This window comes from Zeus faber (genome assembly GCF_960531495.2).
Source record: "Zeus faber genome assembly, chromosome: 5".
NCBI lineage: Eukaryota > Metazoa > Chordata > Actinopteri > Zeiformes > Zeidae > Zeus > Zeus faber.
Genome location: NC_137192.1, coordinates 2,883,633 through 2,900,127, shown reverse-complemented (window position 1 = coordinate 2,900,127; position 16,495 = coordinate 2,883,633). Strand labels below are relative to the sequence as shown.

Genomic DNA, 16,495 nt, shown 5'->3' with positions numbered 1-16,495 from the left:
TCAGGAAGTAGAGAGATATGCAAAGCTCAGATCAGACTTGCAAGCTTTCCCACTGCATGTGTCAGATGTGGAGTATTGAACTGATGGGTCCTGCTATCGAATAGGAGATACATTGAGTGCTGGTTACGCAGTAGTTAAAGCCCAGGGAACTGAATTTGTTGTTGAGAAAGCAGAAGTAATACCACAACCTGCTTCTGCACAGCTTGCTGAGCTTGTGGGCCTGACTGAAGCTTGTATATTGGCTGAAGGCAAGCGAGTGACAATATACCGTATACAGATTCTGCATATGCACATAATGTGTGTCATTTATTTGGATCAGTGTGGAAAAATTGAGGATTTAAAAAAAACAATGGTTCCCGATACAGCATCATGCTCAGATAATGGAATTGTTGCATGCAATGATGAAGCCAAAGGAAATAGCTGTAGCTAAGTGTGCAGCACACAAAATGGACACGTCAAGGGTTACACAAGGTAACAAGGCGGCTGATGAGGCTGCAAAAGCAGTTATAGGAGCAAACAAAGTAGGCAAGGTTCTTCTGGTCACCCATGAAGTGGACTTGGAAGATAAAATCACGCTCAGAGATGTGATCTCGCTGCAAGAAGCGGCGTCAGCCATAGATAAACAATTATGGTTGGACCGAGGGGCCACTCAAGATTCTACTGGTCTGTGGAGAAATCATGAAGGACTGATGGTAGCACACCCCGACCTACTAGGTCTGATGATTCAGGAAGCACATGGGTTAGCCCATGTTGCAAGGGGGGAGGTAAGGAGAAAAATCATGAAAAAGTACGGTTTTTGGGCACCGTACTTGCTTGAGCAAACTGATTATGTCAATGGCAGATGTACAATATGTCTCAAAAACAATGTTCGGAGGGGTGTGATGAGTCTACCCGGACACATTCCAACTCTGACAGGTCCTATGGTTGGTTGGTTGTGGATTTTGTTGACATGATCAGACCAGTAGGAGGTAAAAGATTCATGTTAGTCATCCTGGATAGATTTTCACGGTGGCCTGAGGCATGCCAACCAAGCGTAAAGATGCTCAGTCAGTTGTCAAGTTTTTCTGTCATGAGGTCATAAGCAGGTGGGGACTTCCAGATCGCATATCCTCAGATAATGGATAATTTAAGGATAGAACAGTCAAATTAATTCTGCAAAAATTGAGAATTAAATAGCATCTAGGAACTGTTTATCATCCGCAAAGCCAAGGTGTTTGTGAAAAAATGAATGGTGTGCTGAAAAATCTTATTGTTAAAATCTGTCAGCACAGAGGTCTGAACTGGGTAGAGGCGCTTCCTTTGGCATCAATGGTGTGTCATTCAAGTGGACTCTGTGATTTGCGCATGACACCCCATGAGTTGGCTACGGGTAGACGGATGCCAACACCTTATTTGGGCACAAGTGGAAAGGGTCCAAGTTTAGCTCTTTTAGAAGATGAAATGCAGGTGTATGTTAACTTTATGGCTGCACTGCATAGGAGAATACACACATATGTCTCTGACAGGCAAAAACAAGAGGAGGTGCTAGAGACTTTATGAGCAAAAGAGGAACGCGGTGCAACCTGGAGACAAGGTATTCGTGAAGGTGTTTAGGAGGAATTTGTTTAACGAACGCCGGAAAGGACGATTCGAAGTTGATCGCAGTACGGGAACTGCGGTACAGGTTAAAGGTTCTCCTCCATGGTACCATTTATCACATTGTGTTAGAGCGCCAAAAGAAGAGGCGCCACGATCACAGAGCAGAGATTTTGAAAGCTCAAGAGAGCCAACAGAAGCTGCAGATACAGCAGAGGTTCATGAGGATCTCCATGAGGAATCAAACTTTACCAGGCAATGTGACTATAGGAACATTTAAAGATATTTGGTGGATATGTGGCGATAAAGCATACTTATTTATGCCATATGGGTGGATTAGATGTTGCTATATGGCACAGCTGAAACTACCTTATGATGTTTTCGTTATCCGGAAGGGACAAGGGCCAGATAAGGGTAACTCTACAAAGACTGCCGAAAGTAGGAAAAAAAGAGACTTGCCACAGTTTCATCATTTGGAGTCTTATTATTGGAGGATATCTTTAGGAGAAAAATGGGCTATAGGATTATTTCCATGGTATGGGTTCACATTCTTAGCTGATCATATTGATAATATCACATATACCCTACAAGGGTTTGCAAATGAGACCATAAGAGGTTTTGAATATTTGTCAAACACGCAGAGCAGTCATCGATTGACATTGCTGAAACACGACATGGCTCTTGATTATATCTTGGCCAAACAAGGTGGCCTCTGCGTGGCTTTAAATCTAACCGGAGATGCCTGTTACTAATGTCGTAGATGCGTTGAAACTTATAAGGGATGCGTTTGGGCCATCAGAAGGAGCTGGGTGGTCAGCTAATGCTTGGTTGCAAGATAAATTAGGACCACTAGGAGCTATATTAGTTCAGGTTCTGGGGGCTGCTCTTCTATCACTGTTTTGTTTTTGTACGGTGTTGTTGACCTTTGCTAAGGCCATGATATTGAGATGGGTAGGAGTTGTAATGGCGGGAGAAAGTGTTCAGATGCCACTATTGGGTGGTAATGACGCCCGTGAGGATGAGGAGGAAAATGTGATGAAGGAGGAGCTAACACTAGTAGAGAAATATCTGATTCCGTCATAGACTCATTACTATTTTTGACTGGGAAAATGCATGGACAAAGGGGGGACTTGGGAAATGTTAATCATATATTGGAATAATGTTAATGTATAATGCAAAAGTGAAATTATTATACTGTATTTGATGTTTGTGCAAGATAGATCCTAACAGCCTAATAGACTTGAACACTCAAACGTGGACATTCAAAAATGGAGGATGAAAATGGACGGCGGACCCTGAATAAGGACATCATAATCAGAAGTGTCGAGTGAAATATCATTGAAAGTTGATGGTGTTAAAAAGCAATTGTTCAATACATACATATGTGTCCTGCATGTTTTTAAAATATTGGAATTTGTTTATTACAATGTAACCTGTATTATTAATGAATATTCTGTACTCTACATTAGATATTTTTAGCAAGACATATTACTTTGATTTAGTATTGTTTTCTTTGGAGTTTTCTGTAACAGGGTGAAGTGAATACATTGGGACCTCAGGGGTTTTCTTTTTTTGCGGTTTTGAGGGATATTGGTGTTAGTCAGGGAAAGGTCCACTGGAAGGTCCGATGGGTCCACCAGCCTGACTTTGGACAAAATCTTTGATTTATTTCTGAGGTTCTAAATGTATGCATTTATATGTAACATCCCATACAGTTTTCTAAACCCTTCTTATTTTTCTGTTAATTGATTTGGAGTACCATAGGTGATTTCCTGGGGCAGAGGGACTGTAAGAGAATTTTCCTGTCTAGATTGTTTGATGGATGTACTCAGAAAGGCAGCTGCCAGATTGGTTTTTCGCTCTCACACTCCACAAATTTACTGTATTGCTACGACTAAGCATGGTCAGAAGGGTACATTGTAATCATTTTGTTTGGTAGTATGTGATTTCTAAATGAAGCCAATTAGCATCATGAGTGTATAATCTTCTTTCTTTCTTTCGAGACTTTGTGTAGTCTCGTAGGGGGGAATATGAGGTGTCTGTTTGGGGTGAAGAAGTCTCTGAGTTCCCAAAAACAAGTTATAGTGCAGTAATATTATTAACATATGTTACTTCGAAAGTTATACGGAGAACGTCACCTCTCGAGGGTCTATGTTGGGGGCCCTGCAAGGAAAGAAGTGGAAATGTTTAGATTTATGTCAGGACAGGGGCTGAGCTGAGACCTATGGATTGGAACCAGATGTGTTACATTATCTCTGTCCAACTATAAAAGCCAACTTCTGGCCCCACTCGAGAGAGACTGCATTTGACTTCTGTTCTCTCCCAGACAATCCATGGCAAGTCTGGTTTGATGCTGTTCTTACTTGTAATAAACCTAAAATTATAATCAAGTCAGCGTCAGCGGAGACTCCTTCTTCATCAACACATCATCGACAGCAAGAAACTACAATGTTTTCTTAATTTGCTTGTATATTGTCTATTTGCATGTGTTTTCTTGAGTTGCAGTGTGTTGAGCTCTCAGGGCCACCGATCTACTCCCAATAGCTTTTAGTTGTTTATCCGATATCTTTTTAGTTAAATAGCAATTATGGAACCCTATATGTCAACGTTTGAAATTCCTCTTTTGTACAATGAATTAATCAAAGTTTCAACAAATTGCTTTTGGAGTGTGTTTTGAAAACCATAGACACATACCTGTTCCACTACCTACAGATGCCGTGACAGTAATAATGATATAAAATATAATTATGTCAAAATATAACTTACAGATCACTGGAAAGTCTCAGCCTGACACCCCTTATAAATGCCCTTCAATTACACCAGCTCTCTGCAAACGGAAATATTTACACGCTATTTGTATATTAGCACTTGTTAGTGACTATTAGAAACTCACTTTTTCTATAATTTGCTGGCTGCAAATAGTTTAGTGGCCGCAAAAGCTTCCAAATCACTTTGTGAATTTGCTCCTCAGTGTTTTGTAGTGTTGCAGTCCTACATGAGTGGAGAATGTTGTGGTATATTGCGAAGATGGCTCTAGTTCTATCTCCTGATACCCACAGTTTAGATCCAGCTTTGAGAAGAACCTCGCTCCATTAAGTGATTGTATCACGTTATCTACTGTAGGTTTGAGATGTCTTTCTCATTCGATGGCATGATTTGATGTCCTCATGGCCACACAAATGCACACTGCTTCTTGATCGTTGGGCTTTGGAACAGGAACGATCTGAGAAATCCATGGAGTAGGACCATCCACCATCTTGATGATGTCAAGGTCCTCTAGACGTTGCAATGCAGCCTCAATTCGATTCCTTACATGAAACGGTACTCTTCTGGGAGATTGCGTGACTGGAGTAAACATCTTTGCTTATATGCCCCTTGACTTTAAAGTCATTCAATTTTCCCACCCTATGAAGGAGATCTGCTTCCTCAGTGAGGAGATCATCTACAGCACCTGTCTGGCTTGAGGTTGTTGTGGGCTGCACTGTCTGTTTTGGAGATGTGTGAAGTGCATTGGCCACTTTTATTAGTCCCAGTTGACTGGCAGTGTCATAGCCGAGTAAACTGCTTTTACTTCCTTGCAGTACATAGAATGTTGCATTTGTGAACTTTGACTTAGATTCTAACAGCAAGGGGAATGTTCCAATGGCAGGCAGTTGGGTGCGTGAACCTTAAGGAAAGATGGGAACTTTACATTTAGTGAGTGAGGGCTTATATCTCAATCTCCGATAAGTTGTTTCTTCAATGATATTTACAGATGTCCCTGTATCAAGCATCACTTTTATATTGCAGTCACTAACCTTTATCTTTGCATGTGGGAGATTGACTTTTGGTCGGGAAACTGTGTAAAGATACTTCTCAGAAAACTCTTTGTCTGCATTACTTGTTGCTTGAGATGTGACGACACTGTTTCGACTACTGTGTACATAATGCATTTCCTGTCGATCTCTAATGCCATTTGAGGCCGTTTAGAATGACAGCATTTTGCAAAATGTGTCCCACCACAGCAAAAGCTGCCATCTCGGCCATTTCTAAAATCGCCAGGAGCAGCCAAATAAGTTAAAAATACCTTTCTTGAAGGAAAATTAGATTTTTTTCATGTTCCTTTGTGGGGTTTTTTATCTCTCAATATGTTTTCAAGACCGAGTTTGATCTATAAATTGTAGAAAAATGTTAAACCGTGGAATTAAATATTCCCGTTAGATGACATGGGGAAACGCAGTTCACTCTTCGAGACACAGAACAGCGCTGAACAACGACGACCGATGGTTTCCTTTAAAGCGACCATCCAGGTGAAGATCATTCATCCATATTCAATGTATTGTGAAGTCACAATGTGAAACCGTTTTGATAAAATTCAACCTTAAAATCATACTTCTTTTATACACACGGAGCCATTGTTGTGAAACGGCGAAGAAGAAGAACCCTTGGCGTCACGCATCTATGTCACTTCCGTAAACAGATGGTTAAAGTGCAGCACGCGGGGTGTTTCTGTTTCACTTGTCTGTGAAAACTTTCTTCTCCGTATTGTTATGGATTACGCAAAGCGGGTGGCAGAATCTCTGAATCATATTTCGGACCTTAATCTGACCAGTGCGATAGATCCAAGTCATTGTTAGCAGCGCGTACTGGACTTAATTTTCCGTGATGATAGTCAGTTTTCCAACAGCAACGCGGAGAACAACAGCTCTGCTGAATCTGATATTACTCCGGACTTGGAGAACATTTCAATCAGCGGATTTCAAACTTAATGTGACGATGAAACAGAATATTTACAAGAGCCACCGGAGGAGACTGATGATACGCTCGCTGTTGTTACAATGGAAGAAGTTAATGACGTGATGAAGTCCGTTGAAATAAACTGCACATAAATACCAATAAAAATGTTACCTTTCATTTGTAAACTGACTTTACAACGATTCTATCAATTTACAATAAAATCATAAAACCTGAGTGATCTGTTTGCGTATACAATTTTGTCTCTGCGTCAAAATGTAATTGGTAGACTTTTAATTTCACATCTGACCTGTGCAGTGGATCAATTCTGGCATATCACACATATAAGAAATATAACAGAAAAAACTTTGATCTCCCATTGCTTCCAATGCATTTCCAGGGTATGCTCCTCATGCTCCTTGCGGCAGGTCACAACATTTCAGAGGTGACATCATGCCACAATCTCGCACAAGCCCCCACGCACCATGGGGCCACCCCCTGGTGATGTAATTTACATCATGCGCTGCCTCGCTCTCTCGCGCTTAGGGCTGGTATAAACCAGGCTTCAGGCCTCATCCGCACCGTGTATTCGTGTCGACAGGTAAACTGGAGCTTCTTGAAAACACTGATGTCATAACCTCAACTTAAGTATTTGCGCATGCATCAGGAACCTATAAGCGATGGCTGACAACCTTTCTGTCATTTGCCTTGTCTCAATTAAAAGTTGAAGAGTGTCTTCGACTTTAAGAATGGCTTGCATACAACATTGTGTATTGTGATTACTATGATCTTATAATCTACAGTATTGTGTATGAATATTATCGCACCGCTCAAGAAGAAGCGCAATACTCATGCTCTTAATGTTCTTCTGTTGGTGTTTGACATCACATTTTATGATATATTATCACCCCCTCCTGGCCTGGCATGGTTATGTACTTTTCTGTTTTAATGGAGGGGGAAAAATGCATTTTCAGAAAAATCTGCACACCTGTGGACAAGGCCTATGTCAGAAAAATAGATAAAGAGAACCCAGTTAAAGAAATAAAAACAAAACAGTTTTTAATTCTTCCAGTGAAATGATCCAACATTATTGTCTCTGTCAGAAAAAGTATGTTAAACCTTAGCTTTCAGTAATTGCTGTGACCCCTTTGAACACCAATGACTTTAAACAAGGTCCTGATAATTGTTGATCAGTGGATCAGTCCCGCACATCAGCTTAGAGATATTTCTGTTCTTAACAGAACACAACTGCTTATACTCTATGACGCTATTGGGCTTTCTTGCATGAACTCCTAGCTTCAGGTCCTGCCACAACATTTATTTTGGATTAAGGCCTGGACTTTGACTTGGCCATTCCAAAATACAACATTTATTTTGCTTCAACCCTTTTTTGACAGACTGACATGAATCTTTAGGGTCGTTGAGCTTCACTTCACAGATGAACACCCTGTCATTCTCGTGTAGAAATTACTGGTATGTCCTGAATTCAAGGTTTTGGCAATGATAGTTAGCTGTCACCACCATGAATTACGGTTGGGATGAAGTTCTTATTTTGGAATGCAGTGTTTGTTTTCCATCAAATACAACATTTTTTATTTAAGCCAAAAAGTTTTCTTATTTAAGCCAAAAAGTTTTATTTCCAACTCATCTGTCCAAAGAATATTCACCCATAACATCCACTGATATTCTGGCTCATCAAAGTGGTCTTTCAAAAACTTTCATCAGGCAACAATGTTCTCTCTGAAAGTAGTGGCTATCTACCTTCAATACTTTCATGCATATTATTTTTGTTCAATGTTTGCCTGATGGTGAGTTTATGAACTCCGACATTACACTTGGGTTCCTTCTGAACTCTGACAAGGAGCGGGCATGGGCCAGAGGCATGGACCCCGATGATGACAATACGTAAGTGAATTTTTATTGATCTATACTTATATATTTCTAGTTTTTATCTAGGTTGGGCCTACACTTATTTTGTTGAAGATTTGCTGCTTTTTCGATGGGTGTGCACACAAGAAAAAACCCTTTGGCATGAATGTGTGTGTAATAGTGATGGGTCATCACGCTTACCCCCATTTCTTTTCACTTTCAATGTAATCATAAAGGGTCATTTTATTTCAAGTTCAAGAGGTTTATTTGTCATATACATATACGTACGCTCATACATACAGGTATATGCAGTGAAATGTCATGACACCCGGTGATTATGCACAATAAGCTCTAAAAATACTAAAAATCTTAAAATCTTTTAGTAAATATAAATAAATATTTTGTCTCATAGCCAGTGCTGTGGCTTATGTGCGGGTGCACACGATGTCCGAACATAATGATATTTGTGGAAATGTCCATCTTTTGTCACAAAGCAATATCCAGCTATTACGCTATCTACGCTAACCGCACCTATTGTGATTTCTGCCAGTAGAGGTCACCACAGAGACTATATAACCAGCGATGTGCTGGTTGTTAAGGATGTAAAAGACTGAATTGGCTGGTGTTGTGGTTGATAAGTAACCCCACATCAAAACAACCTCTTACATGTTACAACACATGAAAATAACCTTACATGTTGTACTAAACCACTGATGCAATAAAGCCAAAATTAAGTATCAAAATACCTTTAAAAAATGTACCTCATGAAACCAGCAGAGGGAGCTAAGGTCTTTGAGACAAATATGGAGGGAGAAGTTTAAGGTCATGCCTGAACCAAGAAGAATGATATCCAAATAGGGGGAAATATGACACAAGTGTTCCACTAACACCCTTTTCAAGAGAGAGGAGGGTGTTCAAATATGAAGGCTGTGATTAGCTATCTGGAAAGTTACAAATGGGATTTTGAGTAACTCATCACACTGAAAGCGGCAGAAAAAATAAATGAGCAAGCTGCTCCTCCAGTTTAAAGCGAAGAACAAAGATGATAAAATCAGTCAGTTTCACGAAGCCAACTCCAAGTGTGTTGCTATATTTGTCTTTCCTATACACTAAACTTGATCGCATCAGACTCTGGTCTGGTTCCAGTGTATTTCTTCTATGTTTTGAAGCCAGAATAAGATACAAAACATCATCCAGAGATCCACGCTTTTTTACTGGCCCCAAGCTTGGACATTTGTTAAACCACAAGATTTGGCGAAGCTGAGCCAGGAGAGAACCACAACCAAGACCGACACTGAAGACCTGAAGGAGCCGGCCTGCACTTTAGAGGCACTACTGGCCACAACAATTTAAAGTTAAGCAGAGCCCTGTTTTTCTGCAAATTTGGTTTTGTGTCTGAGTGCATGACTCCACCCAGGCTGTAGGTGTCGTAAAAGTCTCTTCTTCAACAAACCTAAAATATTGACCTAGATAAAAATTACTGTAATTATACATTTAATCAGAAAAAGGGAACTTAAAAGCAGCTGATGCAAACAATCTATGTGAATGTGTGTTTATGAAAGACCATGGTTTGAAAAGAATAAGTGATTCTCTGTTGAATGTTGCCTTTATCGGTTGGTGTATGGTTTGCCTTGTGTAAAAAGTTTGTCATGTGTGTAGAGTACTATTCCCAGGTCTAATAACAGACAATGGCGTGGATGTTGTAATTACTCTGGGACTGAGCAGAGCCTGCACTGTAAAATTTTTTATTTTCTTTTTAAATGTATAAAATAAACTGTAACTTTCTGGCAGCAGGGGCGCTTGAAAATAAACTGTAAATTACCGTCAATTTGAAAACATAGATTAGCCGTGAAAAGAACAGAAATTATCTTTACCATAAATAACATCTATTTCTGAAATTTTACAAGAAATCTCCCTATAATTTTATGAAATCTTTTACTTTTAATATATATTAATGTTTGAATACACCGAGTCATACACCTCTAAAAAATGGAATAATCATCTTTAAAAATGATAAAGAAAAGCTTAAGTACAGATAATTACTATTGTTATTAAAAAAGGTACCATAAATCTAAAACCATTTACATATAAAATACAAAAAACATGTCATTTTACTTTGCAAATGCCCAAGTTAAATTAACTATCAGGAGATTTGCAAAATAAATCTGTCAAAATTAATGAAATCTGTCAAAATAAAGGCATTTTCTTTTTCTCAATGTGACCCACCGCGTTTTTTTCCCACATCATTTGAAAGTGAAGAATCAGAGCTTCATATCAAGATGTCACTTTGGCAAATCAAGCAAATATTTTTAAACCTATGACTTGTTAATGACAAGCGTGTGGCAAACTGTGATTCTGAGATAATAACCTTCAAAGTTTTCCAGACACTTTTCAGCCAGCTCCCAGAATGCAAATGGTTGGAGGACCAACAGAGCTGCGCTAGTTAACTTAACACCCTGCTGAATGGGGAGTAGACACCCTGCTGAATGGGGCAATCTTTGCTTTGTTCTTGTGTTTTGAAGGAATGTTGAACAGCTTTATCGACACACATCTTTTGTTTTTACAAAAGCTTTTATTGCGGACAACACAACAAAATGTAAAGTCTATCAATAATATGAGTCTCTGAAAATCATCCTCTGTGTGTCATTAAATATATAAATGTGCGTATGTCAAATATCTTCTAAGTTATTGGAGTTATGTTGGCTAACCCAAACCCTACCCCAGCTACACTCTGAGAGCCTGGTTGGGGCATTCATTTTCTTTTCATTTGCAGGTAAACTTGAGACAAGTTCCGATGCCGGAGGGCAATGGACAGTCGGCACCTCGGAGCGTGACGTGAGGGGGGCTCTGGGACATGTGAACATCGAGGGAGCAGTCGTTCCGGAAGGCATCCCCGGCCATGCTCCGAGGACCTGTGCCGACCCGCTTCCCCAGAGTTTGCCGTCGTGTTCAGCCTCTCCCTGGCGTGGTACATTGAGATGCATCAAGATGCATCGAGAATCGTTGACAGATGATCGTAATCGTAATTTTGTGATGTCATGGGGAGCAAATATAAGGCATAACAGCAGCAGACATGGATTTGTTTTTGGTTTATGAAGCTTGAGTTATTTATGTTCTCTTTGAGATCCTGTTTTGTGTTTTTGTGTTAAAGTGATCTGACACTATACATTATAAAGCAATATTGCAGAAGTGAATTATCAGTTTTGGTACGATATACAGAAGTGTTTGTGTGTTAAAATCCTTACCGGTTACTATTTCAGTAAAGCTGGTAATTGTTTAAGTGTGATCAAATAGCATTATTTTTTTTTTTCTACTCTAGAAGTAATCTCGCCCTGGCATTGAATATGGTGGCTGTTGATATAACTGATAAAATTTAGCAAGTAGGCTAACAACGAGGGATTTATTTAGTTTTGTACATCGGAGAGGTGATTGAATGTGTACGCTGCTTACTAAAAATGTAAACACTAAAGTAAATATGAAATATATTGGCTGTTTCAATGGCTTTTCATTTGGGCATTCCAAAGTTTAAACTGGAAATATCTTGTGAATCAATTAATGTTGTAATTGTGTATTGAAGAATATTAACCAACCCGTCTATCCAGTGTTTTATTCTGCAGTTTTAAGCATTTGAATAGGAATCCACTGGACTGCAGCTTGACTTTTGACCAGTGTAGATGTGACTGCATCTGATTGGGAAGACCTGAAGGATTGACAACAGGATTGGTCAAAGAGAGTTGCTCTACAATTGAGTATAACGTGTCCAGCACTCAAAGATCCTTGTGAATTATTCACATTATTACTTTTTGTTTTTAACTGATTTGCAAATATGATTATTTAATAGGCTCAATTGGAATTATTGTCAGATGAAATGCATGCAAGTATATAAAGGAGAAGACCTTGATGGAAGTGAGCTCTATACCTCTTATTGAGCTCCATTATTAAAATTATTGTTAGATATTATAGAGTGCCCTATAGAACCAGAATCATTTTGATTAGCGCTTATTTAAATGTGATATTCTCCTAAATTTACCTAGTTGTTGAAGCAATGTTCAGAAGTTGAGTTAATGATTACTGTTATATAACCTAGAGACATTTCTATCAGAGAATCCTGGAGTGTTTTCTTCATGTCACTGCCTGTTTGACAATGTCTGCAGTAAGCACATTAAGCATCCCGGGGCTTCACGGAAGCTCAAAGTACATTCCTATTTTGCTGGGAGACACTCTACTCCTGCATTGCGGAGAAGGTCTGTGAAGACATCCAGTTTGTCCAACATCAGGCTGAATAATGGGACATTTTCTAAACAACCAGCAAAGTTCTGTTGTGTGAAATGAAATCCAAGCGTTGACTTCTGCTGTTCCTCCCCTCAAAAGACGACCATGAAGTGTTTCGCCTCCGAGTGCCGCAAACGCACAACCAATCCTAACCAACTATGCTCCCCTGGTCCTGTGTTTGTTGATATCACTGCATTGGACAAAAACATCAAACTGAATGAATGCAATTGGAATGTTTTTCTGCTCAAACTGGGAGCTGAGTGATTGCCTCAAGTCCTGCTGGAAATGATATCTTTGTGATCCCCGGAGGTTGCCTTTGTGTGGGTTTGCAGCCATTGTCTTATCAGTCTGTCTATCCCGATAGTACACAGATTATAAAATGTTCTCGAAGAAAAACTACATTGTAGTTCAAGTATTGGCAAATTTAAATTAAGTAATTTTCAAAATTCAAGGAAATGGTTTGAAGAGCTAGCAAATTAAATCATTCAGTAGAAACAAGATTAGGCACAGATTATAGACAAAAGTTATTTCTTCATTGATTGTGTTTAGTATTTAATAAAGTATAGTATTAAATGCTGAATTTTTAAATCCGTGAATGAATTTTTATTGTGTGAATTACATAATTTTTCCTTACCCTCTCTAGTTGCTTAATTTATTATTGAAGTTATGTCGAGCCTCCATCCTCCAGTTTTTTCTGGCACATTACGGATATTTATTTTGGCTGATTTTGAGTTTATTAATGGCGGAACATTAATTTGAATGTTGATTGTTTATTGATCTGCTTGTGTCATGGATACACAAGACTTCCTAAAATGCTTAGAACAGGATGGTCACATAGTTTCTTTTTTCCTTATAACTCGAGCCAGCAAGAAAGAATGTTCACTATTTGAATCATGACATTTGTTTTATTATTAATTTTCTCCTCAGGGTTGCACCCTGGCATGGCCTTTCTGGGCTGTTGTGATTATTGTTTTTTTCGGATTGTAACGTTTGCACAGTCATTAGACGGGAGAATTTGTTTTTGTTTTTGTTGCTTTCAAACAAACTTTTTCTGGACTGCTGTGGATGATGATGATGGAGATTATGGAGATGAATTACGTCTTGTTGCATACTATGCTCGGAAACTTGGTGGCAGAGTTATTGGGTTGATTACCTGCTGTAGCCTTTATCTTGCTACGACGCAAAGTGGCTCACTTCTCTCTCTCTTTGAGGTGATGCACCCACTACTACTCCGGCTACTCGTCCTCCTTCTTATGGAGATTCACATGACTGCTTTGCAGCAATAGGCATTGTGACTTCGCCCCGCCCAGATCTTGCTACTGAAGCTCTTGAAAAGTTCAATTATGATGATTTAGACTCATGAGTACAACTATTAGCAGGGTTTTCATTTTGTCTATCTGTCCATTATCTGTTTTTTGTATAAAACAGTGTTTTTCTATTTTGTACAACTGTTTGTGTTTGTGTTTCTATCTGTTGTAAACTGTCCCTTGTTTTATTTTGATTCCATGAATGTGTATGGGCCAAATTGATATGGTACGGTGTACCTGATTAATGATATATACAGAACATCCGTTTAATGTTTTGATGTCATAACCCTCCCATTCTGATCTTCCTATTTTTGGTATTTACACTAATGTACCTGACCCCATCTCTATAGGAAATGCTGGAGCCAACACAGCCAACAAAGCCACCGTACCTCATATTGCTCTTGTCTAATAATGGTTGTTTCCTCCTCAGATGAGGACACAGGATTCCTCACTAATCTTCTTTTTCCTCTACTCACAGACATTTCACTCTGAAAAATGGGGGATAGTTAGAGAATTAAGTAAACATAATGATTATGCTTAGAACAATGCAGAAAGGTACGTTTCTACCACTAGTTTTCAGCATTCTATTTCAAGTGCTCCTCAAAAACCTCATGATGGGCTCTATCGAGCTGACTCCCTATCTCGGTTAAAATATTGTTTGGTGATAATTGACATGTTTTTCTTAATGGAATCCCAGTGAAGGTAGGCGTTGACTGAGTTTCATGCCTGCCATTAGTAATGATGGGAATGCAAGGACAATCACAAGGTGTGACCGCACTGTCCCCGCATCAAGTGCTGACCGGGAGACATGCGGTCAAAGGCCACATACAAATTACGTTACGTAAACCAGTGGTGATCAGATTGTCCAGTAAGTATTTATCACTTAAATTTACTTATATAATTAATGGATTGTGTAGAGGGGATTATGTTCAGTCAACATTCAGGAAATGCATTCTAGGAAAATTTGAAAACCCTCCTTCTAATGATATTATACGAGCATTATCTCCTACACATTACACATTGTAATAATATAATTATTTTCAAACAATAGGATAGATGCATTTATCTTGGTACTGAGATTGTAGTCAGCAATTCAACATGACTGTTTGGGAATCATAGAATTATTCCACGTACCCCACTTTTTTTTTTTCTATCATGGACCTAGACCAAACAATGTTGTCATAATGTGTCTCTCACCCAACTGTTTAAGTCTATGTGCCCAGGTCAAATCAACCCTACCTGTCCCACGATCAGAGATGTGACCGATGATCATGGCAGACGGCTACAACTGGTCCACCACCTGGGATCCCAAGAGCAGCGCCGAGCCATGTACTCCCAAAACCGACCACCTCTGCCATGCCAGCTCCCGACCGAGACCCCGCCACCACCACGACCCTAACCACAATGCCCTACTGCTTTGAGGACACCACCGCGTCCCACACATGGCTGACTCCCCTTGCCTCTGCAACTCCAGTGCACGTGGACTCCTCCCACACCATCATCAATGGTGTCTGACATGCCATCCAGCTCCTCATCTGACCCTGCCACTCGAAACAACTCCCCACAGGAGGGCCCAGAAACAACAGTGGACCTGCTCTTTGCTCAACCTGCCCTGAAAGAGGCAGAACCTGTAAATGAGCAAGCTGCTCCTCGAGTATAAAGCGAAGAACAAAGAACAATAAAATCAGTTGTTTTCACGAAAGCCATCTCCAAGTTTACTGCTTTACTTGTCTTTCTGATACATGATAAACTTGATTGCATCAGACGCTGGTCCGGTTCCAGTGTTTTTCTTCAAAGTTGAGAAGCCAGAATAAGATAGAAATGCCGTCCAGAGATCCAGACTTTTTTACTGGCCTCAGGCCCGGCTCTTGATCAACCACGACACTGGAGCAATACATGACAAGTCACCATGCAAAGTCACACACACAGAACGGATAGTTACTGACTGATATAATTGAAACAGGGTTCATCTGGATCACAGAGAGAGAAAGATAAACTTCCACTAATGGCTCCCGCTCATGCCTGAAACTCAGAATGAACACGTGCATGAAAGTAAATTTGAAGAAAAACAGAAACACATGATATAAACAAGTCCATCGTGCTTGTTAAACAGGGAGATGAGCAACAAAACAGCACTGGCTGGGTAAAACACAGCCAGTGGTATACAGAGGTTTTAGCCTGTGGTCTCAACTTTGCAGTACCGCCCAAACAAATTCCCTATGACGAATTCATCGTAACAAGGTGGCACGGTGGCGCAGTGCATTGCACTGCTGCCTCACAGCAAGAAGGTCCTGGGTTCGATTCCCGCCTGGGGCGCTGTTGGCACCGTGCTCCGGCGGGTTATCTTCCAAAAACAGGAGCCTTTCTGTGTGGAGTTTGCATGTTCTCCCCGTGTTCACATGGGGTTTCCTCCACCTCACGTCAGTAAGGACCCCCACCAAAAACATGCACTCATCGTCTGACCAGCGATGGACACTTATCACCTGGTCCCCGGGCGCGTCCACGTATGCTGCCCACTGCTCCTGGCTGTGCCCCCGGAGGAAGGACAAGCCAGGATGGGTCAAAAGCAGAGGAGCCATTTCACCGGCCACCATCAAGCATGTGCGTGTGTGTGTGCAAGCATGTGTTGTGGAGTGTCGTGTGACAATTAAAGACTGTTTCTTTCAAAGAACAAGCTTGACAGAAAATACAACATCAAGGGCAGAAACAAAGAAAATCGCCAAGCTACCTGCCTCCATTATGTCCCAAGATGAATGGTT

At 40.2% G+C, this 16,495-nt stretch overlaps 1 protein-coding gene across 4 annotated transcripts in view; it reads right to left on the bottom strand.

The window, feature by feature from the left end:
• fhit (fragile histidine triad diadenosine triphosphatase) overlaps positions 1 to 16,495 on the bottom strand; it is a 456,691-nt gene that overhangs the window by 123,806 nt on the left and 316,390 nt on the right. The gene's annotated exons all lie outside the window — the stretch shown is intronic.